Consider the following 13607-nt stretch of genomic DNA (forward strand, 5'->3'; position numbering starts at 1 on the left):
ATGCCGGGTGTTGGCCCTGTGTGCCTCGGCCGTATGCAGTCCTGATTGTGGCGCTCACCTGCACGGCGCCAAACACGCATACGACCATCATTGGCACCAAGGCAGAAGCGACTCTCATCGCTGAAGATGACACGTCTCCATTCGTCCCTCCATTCACGCCTCTCGCGACACCACTGGAGGCGGGCTGCACGATGTTGGGGCGTGAGCGGAAGACGGCCTAACGGTGTGCGGGACCGTAGCCCAGCTTCATGGAGACGGTTGCGAATGGTCCTCGCCGATACCCCAGGAGCAACAGTGTCCCTAATTTGCTGGGAAGTGGCGGTGCGGTCCCCTACGGCACTGCGTAGGATCCTACGGTCTTGGCGTGCATCCGTGCGTCGCTGCGGTCCGGTCCCAGGTCGACGGGCACGTGCACCTTCCGCCGACCACTGGCGACAACATCGATGTACTGTGGAGACCTCACGCCCCACGTGTTGAGCAATTCGGCGGTACGTCCACCCGGCCTCCCGCATGCTCACTATACGCCCTCGCTCAAAGTCCGTCAACTGCACATACGGTTCACGTCCACGCTGTCGCGGCATGCTACCAGTGTTAAAGACTGCGATGGAGCTCCGTATGCCACGGCAAACTGGCTGACACTGACGGCGGCGGTGCACAAATGCTGCGCAGCTAGCGCCATTCGACGGCCAACTCCGCGGTTCCTGGTGTGTCCGCTGTGCCGTGCGTGTGATCATTGCTTGTACAGCCCTCTCGCAGTGTCCGGAGCAAGTATGGTGGGTCTGACACACCGGTGTCAATGTGTTCTTTTTTCCATTTCCAGGAGTGTATTATTAATGAACAACAGGTCGAAGTTAAAGAGATTCGTCAGGAACAATCGACACTTAAAGAGGTGGTGTACTCAAGTATTTAGGATGATAAGGGAAGTTCTCTGCATCTATAGACACTGCGATAGTGAATACCATACTATGCAGTGAGCATCCCTAAAAGTTGGACAAATATAGGTACTAGAAAGGTAATTGCGAAGAAATCTCGGATAACAGAAGTAGTAATTGAGTTGAACAAAGAATGAAGGAAATGCAAAAATGTGTTGGAGGAGAACGGAATACAACAATATAAGTCAGTTAAGAGTGAAACAAACAGGAAGCGCAGGGAAGCTAAAGCGGAATGGCTACGGAGCAAACCTGAAAAAATAGAAAATGAAATTGTTGTCGCAACAACAGATTCAGGATGTAGAAAAGTTAAAACAGGTTTTAATGAAATTAATACATACCACATGTCATTTCTATCTTATTATTTTGGTTTTGGTTTATCTTTGTTTCTGACAATCTCTTGAATTATACGAACATCTTAAGTTGGAATGCTTGCATATATGTTTATAAATCTCGAATAGTAATATATATATATACATATATATATATATATATATATATATATATATATATATGCGCGTTATAAAGAACGTGTATTACAAATCCTTTCCACAAAAAAATTGGTGGCGCTTGGAATGATCAGTGCATTAAGATCGATTCGCACTGAATGTCAGCGGAATGGGACTGAGGATGAAGTCATAGTCAAATTGTGGTGTGTTCATTCTATGTGGATCGTCGACACGACGTCACTTCGTGCAACGCAGCACCGAACGGTGAATGGCACACAGAAAGTCTGAATACAGTAGCAGAACTGAGGAACTACCAACGGGTGTTCTTGTAGTTCGTATGCTAAATTGCTCAGAAGTGAAATAACAGAAAAGTGTTGTATATGAATGCGAATCCAATACATAGAGCCTTTCTACCATTCATATTTCGTTTCTTTTATACTTAAGTTCCAAATAATGTCGAAAATAGCTGTCTCTTTCTTCTTCAGTGTAGATGCATTTTACACTGTTAAAAATAGTTAATTAATGAAAATTGTTTGATTTATGTTTATGATTCTTCGCAGTTAGAGATCTGATCTCTATTGTGGAAGAATACTCACAGGAAAAATATCCAAGTTGTCATTTAAGCTCTGCAGTGTGTCACGAAAACAATGCGGATAGTTGGCAGAAAATGCTACCGACACTTGACGAAAAAAGTAACGTCAAAGTTTCTTCCCTAGAAATTTTGCCAATGACATCCCATTCACACCCGCCTCGTTCAGTAGCTTTGTCGGCCTGTGTGAGTGGTGAGGACCGCCATTTTGAAATTTCCGCCAGTTTGAAATCCATTGTGGAATTTTTCGTCGTTCCGTTCCGTCAAGTGTGAATCGACGAAACTATGGTCTATATCGCTCACTGCGGTCTGTTGCAGAACCTTGGAACATGTTATATACTCACGTGTTATTGCAGTACTGGAGTCCAACAGTCTTCTCTGTACGAATGAACGTGCATTCCAAAAACATCGATCGTGTGAAACGTGGCTCTCCCTGTTTGTTCACGAGACCCAGAAAGCAATAGATACAGGCGCCCGGGTAAATGCCGTGTTCCTTGACATCTAGAAAGCGTTCGATACGTTTCCGCGTTGTCACGTAATGAATAAAATAGGAGCGTGCGGAGTATGAGACCAGCTACGTGATTGGGTTGAAGATTTACTGGCAAGTAGCACACGTAATATCATTAACGAAGTGAAATATTCAGACGTGAAAGTAACTTCGGATGTATCCCAAGAGATTGTTAAAGGAACCTTATTTTTTATAACACATATATAAATGACCTAGAGGATAACGTCGGAAAGCTTTTCGCTAGTGATGGTGTTGTACATAGGCAAATCGCAACGCTAGGAAATTGTTGCGAAATGCGGGAAAATCTGCAGACGCTCGACGCTTGTTTCACAGGGATAGGCGCCTGACCCTCAATATGTCCAAATGTAACGTCATGGCCGGCCGAAGTGGCCGTGCGGTTAAAGGCGCTGCAGTCTGGAACCGCAAGACCGCTACGGTCGCAGGTTCGAATCCTGCCTCGGGCATGGATGTTTGTGATGTCCTTAGGTTAGTTAGGTTTAACTAGTTCTAAGTTCTCGGGGACTAATAACGTCAGCAGTTAAGTCCCATAGTGCTCGGAGCCATTTGAACCATTTTTTTTTTTAACGTCATGCGCACAAATGACAGAAAGACCAATTATTACATTGGTACACGGTTGCAGAACAGTCACTGGAAGCAATGGTATCCATAAAATGTCTAGGAGTATGCCCACAAAGCGATGTAAAGTGAAGCGATGAGATAAAACTGATTATAGGTAGGCAAACTGAGATTCATTGGACAAATCCTGAGGAAGTGTAGCCCATTTATAAATCAGGCAATGCAAAAACTCTCACTTGACCAGTCTTGAATATTGCTCGTCAGTTTGGAATAGATTGATAGGGGAAATAGAGCAAATCCAAAGAAGAGCAGCACTTTTCCTTACAGATTAGTTAGTTAGTTACTTCCTCCAGAGACCAAATTCACGATAAACATTATGATGAGGAACGTGTTAACAGAACAAATAGGGAACGTTTGTACACAAGAAAATGCGACAATACCGTTTACATTTTTTTAAAAAGACTAATTACCGCTACTCAACAATTCCTCTAGGGTAAGGAAGAAGTAGTTGTTAAGGAGAAAACTCTTTAACCTACATTTGAAAATATTTCTGGTATTTGTGAGAAAGTTTATTTCCGTGGGTAAATTGTAAAAGAGTTTTATAGATGCAAATTTCATCCCTTTCTGTGCGAAAGTGAGGCTGATTAAAAGGGTAAGGCAGACCATTCTTCCTTGTAGTGTTCGTACTTGTGAATATTCCTGTTACTCTTGAACTTACAAGGTAACTATTTCAACTGCAGGATTCGTATTTGAGCGAAATATAAGTGCTGGACTCTTCGTGTGTTGCTGATTGCAGTGGTGGTAGTCCTTAGTTGAAGAAATGCCTAGTTTTCGCAGTATAAAGGTAATATGATTTGTGAACTGTACGTCCCTGTTACGCGCGGCTACACCACTGACAGCGCTACCTGCTGTATGATAGTGTGAGATGGGGCTTTTACGGTTCGTTTATCCAAGAAGTTCCCACTGCTGTTGTCGTGCAGAAGGAACAAACCGTATTTTGATAGTGCGTGTTTACACATCCTAGATCATTATGACTTCATGCTGTCAAATATTCAGGTATGTTTAAAGTACAATAGCGATGTATTTTCGATCGTATTGTTAGGACATTTATTCTTCTAGTGAAAAGTTTTCACATTAATATTATGCATCACATCAGGCAAATTCACGTCTTCAACATTTTACGAAACTATGTGGCACTGTCAACAGTGTATTGAAATGTGATAGAACGAAAATAATCAATTTTTCAAAGTAGGTAATATAACTGGATAGTAAAATATTTAGTCACCAAGCGGCGGCAGGACAAGACACATTCGAAAATGTATTGAAATTTACGAGCTTTTGGAGCCAGTGGAAGGAAGAGGGGTGAAGGAAAAGGAGGATTGGTAAAATGTAGGACATGAGGGAAGTTCGCAAAAGTTGCCCAAAACCCCGGGTGAGGGGAGACGTGCACAGGGTGGGATAGGGAGGAACGACTTCTTTCCTTCTCATCCAGTCCGGTAAGTTTCCCTTAACCTGGGGTTCTGGGCGAGTTTCCCGAACTTCCCCATTTTCAGCATCTAACTAGTCATTTTCCTTCACCCGTCTTCCTTCCTTTTCAACCCTTCTGCCAGAGGAAGCAGCCCCAGGCTCCGAAAGCTTACAAATTTCACAACCTTTTTACATGTGTGTAATACTGAAGCCGCTTGATGACTAGATTTTTTTATTATGAAGTTACATTATGTAATGTGATAGAAAATGGAACTGGAGACTTTTTTTTTTGGGGGGGGGGGGGGGGGAATACTCTATTCGAAATCATTAATGATACGTTTTGTGGAGAAATATCTTTGACATAGATGATACATTAAATGTTGACGATGGGACTACCTTTGAGAATAAACAACAGCAATTGAAAGTGGGAATGAAGCGGATAATGAACAGTCATCATTAAACGGAGCTAAACGAAACGAACTGACAGAAACACTATAGTGAGGTATAAGAAAATATATATGCATGTGCAGAAAAGTTGAAAAGGAAGCGTAGTAGAAAACATGTATTGGCGGCCGCAAGGAAATTTAATTATAGAAGGAACGTAGTTAATAAAGAGATTAATTTTGAAAAAACCCTCCAAAGTCGTATCAGTATTGTTTAATAAGAAAGAAATTGTGTTAAAAATTTAAAAAAATATGGGATTCGTCTTGTCCTGATTGTCCATTATTACAATTTACATAAGTTGGCCACTTTTTCTGCCGAAAAACAATTGTAGGTGCCTTGCGTCGAGAACTTTTGTAGATAGGTTTAAAAGAGGAAACCGCTTTCGTTCACGAAAAATAACAAGATTTGTTTCTGCGAAAGAAATGGACAAAGGAAGAAAGACATAATGAAGTCTGCTGCAGAGTATGTCATCTGCTGGATTTATTGGTACAAAGACATACATTTCTTTTCAAGAACAGAATGGAAAATTCGAACCAAGGAGAGACGGCCAATAAGGCGGAAAACTCCTTTTAACACTGTTTTTGATGCTAGTACCTCTGCTGAGCTTACACGGAACCATGTTATGCGTTGGTTAAAAAATGTTTTCATTCCACATTTAAAAGACATCTTATTGTTCCTTCACTCTTGGACTGGGCAAATCGATGGAGCTATATTTCAAGAACCTAAAATTCAGAAATCTTTAAATGGGAAACGCATTCGCACAGAAATAATCACCCCTCCCCCCATCAAATTACCGCAAAATATACCCAGACATTAGACGTCTACTTTTTCAGGTTATATAAACTTATAGTTCGCAGGCTTGGTCCTGCAAAATCATATAATGTGAAACCACAGTAACAAGAAAAACGAACAAAAAGTTCTTTAGGCCTCACTTTGTTACAACTTAAAATATGTTCAATTTTTACCGTTTTCAATAAATAAAACCCACTGAGGATGTCACAGAGGTGCCGAAACTTAGTTCAGTAACAAGGAAAAAAACTGTTTTTGCGTAAAAGGCGGACTTATATCCAATAATACACCAATGTAGAAATGCCATTTTAGAACAGATAAATACAAGTCCGTATTTGTGGAAACGTTATATTTTATACTGATTGTGAATGAATTTAAACTTTGACGGTATAATTAGGCATGTATTTATGTGTATGTAGTATTCGAGCTAAAAGATGAAAATAAATGTGCCCGTTAGTGTTTAAACAATCTTTTCCATTACGTATTTTGCAATATATCGCCGACTTTAACTCGAAAACTAGCATTTCCTTAACATATCTTTGCCACTGCATTCACCGACACGAAGTAATCCTGATATGAGTTTCACCCAAATACGACTCATATCTTGTTAGAGGGATTTTTGATAACAAGTTTCTCAAATGAGTAAATGTATTGTGAGGCTGTGGTTAATAATCCCAGCTGCTTACAGAAACATGCCAGCGGTATTGCCGCAGTGGTAACAGCGGTTCCCGTCGGATCACCGAAGTTAAGCGCTGTCGGGCTTGGTTAGCACTTGGGTGGGTGACCGCCCGGGTCTGCCGGATGCTGTTGGCAAGCGGGGTGGACTCAGCCCCTGTGAAGGGCTGTGGTTGACACGGCGTCCGGGCGGTTCCGTTGGGCCTTCAGGGGGTGATCCGACGCAGAAATTTTTTAATATCGAATATCAATCCTTAGCAAGTACTTTCTGAAAGCATTTGTTTGGTGTGCAGCCTTGTACGTAAGTGAAATGCGGACGATATGCAGTTCAGACGATAGAAGAATATAAGCTTTTGAATTGTAGTGCTACAGAAGATTTTTGTGAAGAAGATCGGGTAGATCGAATAACTAATGTGCAACCACTGAATCGAACTGGGCGGAAATGAAAAGAAATTTGTGGCACAACTTGACTTAAACAAGACATCAGTTGATAGGATACGCCCTGAAGCATGAAGGAATTGTCAATTTGGTAATGGAAGAAAGCGTGGGAGACGAAGACTTGAGACTGTTAGCAGGCTGAAATGGGCGTTGGCTGAGTAATTATTCGGAGATGAAGAGGCTTGCACAGGGTACTCTAGCGTCCACAACTGCATCAAATCTTCGGACTAAAGACCACAGGAATAGCCTCAATATAACCATTTGAAAGACCAAATAATACGTGGGGTCTTCAGTAAGTACTGGAACACTCTTTTCTGAAAGCAGGTTGGTTTTATTCAGGATACCAGTTCACCATATTATTTTCCACTCTTTTGGTTAGAAACCTATATTTTTCAGCATAATCAATGCGACGCCCTTACGCCACCTTGCTGGGAGGGCCTGTATGTCCGCACTGTGCTGGTCGATGTCGGAGCCGATGTCTTGCTGCATTAATAATCTCTCCATAATCCACCTATCGCTTTCCGCGCAGAGCATCCTTCATTGGGCCAAGTAGATGGAAGCCGGAAGGTGCGGGGTCCGGGCCGTAGGGCTGATGAGGAAGAACAGTCCAGTGAAGTTGTGTGTACTCGTTTCGGGTGACAGTGCTACCAACAGAGACGTCCAGTTGCGCAGTGGGGTGTTTTATTGTGATCCGTCCATCACCTCGGATGAGGGTGTCCGCACATTCCGACATTGCAGGAGTCACAGCTGTGTGTCGCCGGCCGGCCGCGGGTGATCGGGCAGGTTTCCGCGCCCATCTTGCGATGATGTGCTTCTGTTCACTGCCATGTCTTCGTAGACATTTTGCAAGCGCCTGTGAATCTCTGCAATGCTCTGGTTTTCCGACAAAAACAACTAAGTGACGGTTCTCTGTTTGGAACGCACCGCCGTTAGAGACGCCATTTTGAAAGGTAAGCACCGCAACCTATAGCGGCGGCTAGGGGAATGTTCCACAATGTCTCACAACAAATTCTGCATGTTTTTTAACCCAAATCGGCCGAGAGAAAAATGCGTAGCATTACTTATTGAACGCCCCTGGTAAAAGTATTTTCGTTCGGATAGTGGAAAGAGCTGCTGGAAGCAAGTCACAAACATTGAGGCAATTGACAAGTCGGAAAGCAGCATAAAGAGAAGGCTGAAAACTTGACCAGTGTGTACATGTTTAGAGAATTCTTAATTCCAGCCGCAATCATCCTATTTTCTTGCCGTCTTTTTTTTCTGCAACTACAACTACATACGCCTTAGGGTTTGTGACGGAGGGTGCTTCTGGTAGCACCACAAGTTCCCATATTCCCTGTCCCATTTGTGAATGGCACAGGGGAAGAATGGTTGTAAGTAAACCTCCGTATTAGTTCTGAGTTCACGGATTTTCTCGTTGTGGTCATTTCTCGAGATTTTTGTGGGAGAAAGTAATGTATTGCTAGGTTCTCCCGGAAACGTACTTTTTAGGAATTTAAGTAGTAAATCTCACAGTCATGCACAATGTCTCTATCGTAGCGTCTGCCACTTGAGTTTGTTGGGCATGTCTGTGAGTCTCTTGAGCCGACTAAACGGTCCCGTGACAAAGCGCGCCGCCCTCTTTTGGGTCTTACCTATCTCTTCTATTAATCCAGTCTGCTAAGGCTCCAAGACAAATAAGCAGTACTAAAAAATCCATTGAACTTATGTTCTCTAAGCCACCTCCTTGGGAGATGATTTACATTTCCTGTGAGTCTCTGCCTAGCATTTACCCAGAATTTGTTTTATCCACTTTAGGTCACTCCGGACGCTTAGTCTTAGTTATTTTAGATACTTACTATGTCCAGTGATCTGCCGCCAATAGTGAAGTCGAACAATAGTGGACCTCTTCGCCTATTTCGGGTAGTAGAACAGCTGGTAGTAGTTCGGAGGGTCCTTCAATTGGAAGTAACTGAGACGCGATTTCCAGTTCCGGCGCTTGCTCCCTACCAAGAGAAACCTCCCGAAACGTTTGGTTGGAATGGGAGTGTTGGAAATATTTGTAATTTAAATAAAAAAATCTTTGTGCGTCACCTTTGCTTCTGTTTTGTGGGATTGATTTGTGATTTATACTGTGAGATCCTTTTTTTTTGTATGATATCGGATGCATATTCTATCATTAAACTTTTATCTTAACATTAGATTAGCGGTGGGGGAGGGTTTATGTTAATTGTCCCTCGCTCCTCTGCGTGTTTTCTCTATATATTTCGCTCAGTTACTCAGGCACATGAATTAAGTGTGCCACCTGCCTATAGTGCATGGAAAATGCGTAAAGACATCTCTTACACTACTCCATGCATCACTTGTAAAGCATCAAGGAATATGCAGTGTACGATACTGAGCATTATGGTTATGTGAAGCAGATATCTCTTTCTGAACTGACAGCAATTGACACAAGAATTTCTTTTAGTTGTTCTTTGCCATTTGCATAAGTACAATATGTTCCATCGAAGGCTCATCTTTTATCATTACTTTTGGAATAGGCAAACACAGTTCAACGGAAAAATAGTAAATGTTCATGCAGTTAGTAAGGTATTTTTTCTATACTTCTGCGAAGTACATTATCAGAAACATGGTGTTTTACGAATTTGTAAAAAAAAAATTATTTAAATTATTTTAAACGGAAGTTTATTGCATAATACTCAGTTTTAATCTTCCTGATTGTAACTACATGATCAACTTAACTAAAACATTTAACTTAAAGACATATAGTAAACTGTAAATAATAATGTAGACCATCTTCCACCATAAAGTAGAATTTAACTTCAAGAAGGAAAACCATGTTTTGTTTAATGTAAATTGTAATTTCAAAATATGTTAGCGTTTATTATAACTCACTATTGTTTGGAAAATTTATGGTAATTCTAGAACTTTTGACCTAGTGATTTCGCGTGCCAAACCGTAACCTATAAATACTCTCATACCATGCCATAGAGTCTGTTAGTGAGTTAAACAACGAAGCACGATATAAGAATGACTTCAAAACCAGCATTTTGATCTTTCATCACAATTTGACTCTAGGAAGGGCAACGAAGTTTCATAATCTGTATTCAGTACAAAAGTTAAATAAACGTGTATATTACTTATAACAGCTCCTTTTCAAAAATGAAATCAGAAAGTGACAAAATATTATTATTATTATTATTATTATTGTTAGAAGGGCACTGTTATCAGATAAAGACAAAGTGTTTTATGAAATGAATATTGGTACATATCTGTTATTTACGTATGAGTTGGAAATCATATTTACAATATTTCGGTAACATTTGCTTAATTTGGAAAGAAACTTTACACAGTCCAGGTGTCTGTTATTCAGAGCACATGGCCGTATCTGCCGAGAGAATGCGTTGACCATCAGATGTAGTCGGTAAACTAGAATTTATATTTTGCGAAGATTTTCTAATTTTTCTCAGAGAAATGTTATTGCTCCAGGTGTCTAGCCTCTGCCCTCGTTAAGACAAGGCGATAACTTCTAACGTAAGTTTTTATTGTTCGCTGAGGTTGCTGCACCTAATACCACACTTTCCTTTTGACATTAAACATAAACCTAGAGTGAAGTAGCTTGAAATTCATCGATAAGCACAACAATACGGTGTTTTTTGACGTAAGATAAGGCGCGACGGTTCCTTTGCAGACAGCCCCTCTTCCGTTGAACCTTTCAGATTTTATGACCGCTCTTGGTCCGCGCATGCTTGTTTTATAAGGGCACTTGTGCTCAGAGAAACGGCCACACGCACCGTTGCTTCAAAAATACGCTGGGGTGACGAAACGTGATCATTAAGCTCCGAGCTGATGCCGGTGGGCGTGACAAGTAGCAGCGGTATGTTAGGGGCCACGTCTAGTGTCCGTGTCGCCATCGTGAAAGGTAACCACTATACCATTAGAGCTAGTGTGTTAACGCCTTTAATCAATAATTGACGACTCGTAGAGAGGTTCTAAAAATGCACATGTTTTACTACTTTATTTTCAGATGGCTTCGATTTTATTCAGTTTCACAAAACTTGTTCGACATTGTTCGTTTTTAGGGGCTATTCGAAGTTTAAAATGCTTAGTCGAAAATAGTAGTGGTTACATACGGAGAACCTGCTGTAACGAAACTGAGTGTAACAGGACTTAAACTTCACTATGGATTATCCTGACTGCTTCATACAGTCATACGTTTAATACACACATCAAAAAAAGGTTTTCATCACCTCCGTTCCGAGAGTTCTGGAACCTGCACAGAAAATTGTAATAGAGATCAACATAAACAGCATTTCCGCCCTTTTTATTACTCACGAAAAACAACACATTGCATGGTGTACCACCATACAGTGAGACCTTCAGAGGTGGTGGGCCAGATTTCTGTACCCACCGGTACCTCCAATACGCTCTTGCAATGATGCATGCCTGTATTCGTCGTGGCACACTATCCACAAGTCCATCACGGCACTGTTGGTCCAGACTGTCCCACTTCTCAACGGCGATTCGGCATAGATCCCTCAGAGCAGTTGGTTGGTCGCGTCGTTCATAAACAGCGCTTTGCAATCTACCCGAGGCATGTTCAATAGGATTCATGTATGCAGAACATGCTGGCCACTCTAGTCGAGCGCTGTCGTTATACTGAAGGAAGTCATTCACAAGCTATGCACAATGAGGGCGGAATTGTGTTCCATGAAGACGAATGCCTTGCGAATATGCTGCCGATATGGTTTTACTATCGGGCGGAGGATAGCATTCCGGTACCATGCAGCCATTACGGCGCCTTCCATGACCACTAGCAGCGTACGTCGGCCCCACATAATGCCACCCCATAACAGCAGGGAACCTGCACCTTGCTGCACTCGTTGGACAGTGTGTCCTAGGCGTTCAGCCTAACCGGGTTGCCCCCAAATACGTCTCCGACGATTGTCTGGTTGACGGCATATGCGACGCTCATCGGTGAAGAGAACGTGATGTCAATCCTGAGCAGTCCATTCGGCATGTTGTTGAGCCCATCTGTACCGCTCTGCATGGTGTCGTGGTTGCAAAGATGGACCTCCCTACGGACGTCACGAGTGAAGTTGCGCATCATGCAGCCTATTGCGCACTGTTTGAGTCGTAACACGACGTCCTGTGGCTGCACGAAAAGCGTTATTCAACATGGTGGCGTTGCTGTCAGGGTTCCTCCGAGCCATAATAGGCAAGTAACGGTCATCCACTGCAGTAGTAGCCCTCGGGCGGCCTGAGCGAGGCATCTCATCGACACTTCCTGTCTCTCTGTATCTCCTCCATGTCCGAAAAACATCGCTTTGTTCGCTTTGAGACGTCTGGACACTTCCCTTGTTGAAAGCCCTTCCTGGCACAAAGTAACGACGCAGACGCGATCGAATCGCGGTATTGACCGTCTAGGCATGGTTGAACTACAGATAACACGAGCCGTGTACCTTCTTCCTGGTGGAATGAGTGGAACTGATCGGCTGTCGGACCCCCTCCGTCTACTAGGCGCTGCTCATGCGTGGTTGTTTACATCTTTGAGCGGGTTTAGTGACATCTCTGAACAGTCAAAGGGACTGTGTCTGTGATACAATATCCAGTCAACGTCCATCTTGAGGAGTTCTGGGAACCGGGGTGATGCAAAACTTTATTTGATGTGCGTAGTATTTACCTCTCTGGGCAAAGGCTTTGCTTACTAGTAACATACTCATCCAGTTGCATGTGATCGATCAGATAAGTGCCATAGAAAGCAACATGGTCTTACTTAAAATGAAAACAAACAACACTATCACAAGGCACCTCTAGAGCAATGAAGTACGATACGTAACTCCTATTTTCGAAAACCCGTGGACGTCTGCCATTGTGACGCAGAAATTTGAAATTTGGCTCGAAGCTGCTTAAACTCTTTCTCTGTAATGGCACAAATGTGTAGCGCCTTGCAATGTCAGCCTCGGACTTGGAGACGCTTCAAAGAGCAGGGTGACGACACGTGGGAAAAGGCCAAAGCACACACCTCCATGAGAGGTGTAAGGTGGGTTAATCGTTTCACGTAAGCGTCAAATTCCGCCGAAATTCTGTCTAACGCCACCACGGACATCTCACACGGCTAGAAGGTCGTCAAACCCTCTCTTACCCCCATTTCACCCCCTCCCTTTGACGGCCTTGCGATGGAGGTCAGAACCGCGACGCGCAGCCTTAAAATTACGGGGTTTTGTTATGGGTAGCCGAGAAAAATATTTCAGACACACCGCCGCCCAGAATTGACACGAAAAGGACTTAGAGGGTGGCATAAAGGGCGTCAACGGAACCACCCCTTCTCTTGGAACGCTGGTTCCCACACATTTCGCGGTAGAAAGCGACAGTTCCCATTGGGTGAACAAAAGGGCGACGTTCTTGATAACCTTCGACGTTGCTGATATCCCCCGGTCTATTCAACCTTCCTCTAATGACATCATGGGCCTGCAGCCCTATTGAGCACGATCGCACCCCTTTTGAGTGTACAGGGTGGAACGTCTACAGACCGTTCAAAATAATTCCTCGAAATTTGAATGAGATTTGATGCAGCAAAATTAGTTTATGCTTCTTCCACTCTCCTGTTTCGGACCTCTCCTGGCGAGATCATGGGGGCAGGAGGGGAAATTATGACACTGACACGCAAGCGTGAATAAAATGAATGGCAAAGGCAACCCCTTGACATCCTTCATCAGAGTGGCGCTATACTACTGCTATAGCACCTGCTTGTGGGCATGTGG

At 43.0% G+C, this 13607-nt stretch overlaps 1 protein-coding gene and 1 pseudogene across 1 annotated transcript in view; both read left to right on the forward strand.

The window, feature by feature from the left end:
- The window catches only part of LOC126263155 (junctophilin-1), a 948615-nt gene that overhangs the window by 501880 nt on the left and 433128 nt on the right, over nucleotides 1–13607 (forward strand). The gene's annotated exons all lie outside the window — the stretch shown is intronic.
- Nucleotides 6446–6564, forward strand: LOC126263997 (5S ribosomal RNA; annotated as a pseudogene).

This window comes from Schistocerca nitens, chromosome 6, assembly GCF_023898315.1.
Source record: "Schistocerca nitens isolate TAMUIC-IGC-003100 chromosome 6, iqSchNite1.1, whole genome shotgun sequence".
NCBI lineage: Eukaryota > Metazoa > Arthropoda > Insecta > Orthoptera > Acrididae > Schistocerca > Schistocerca nitens.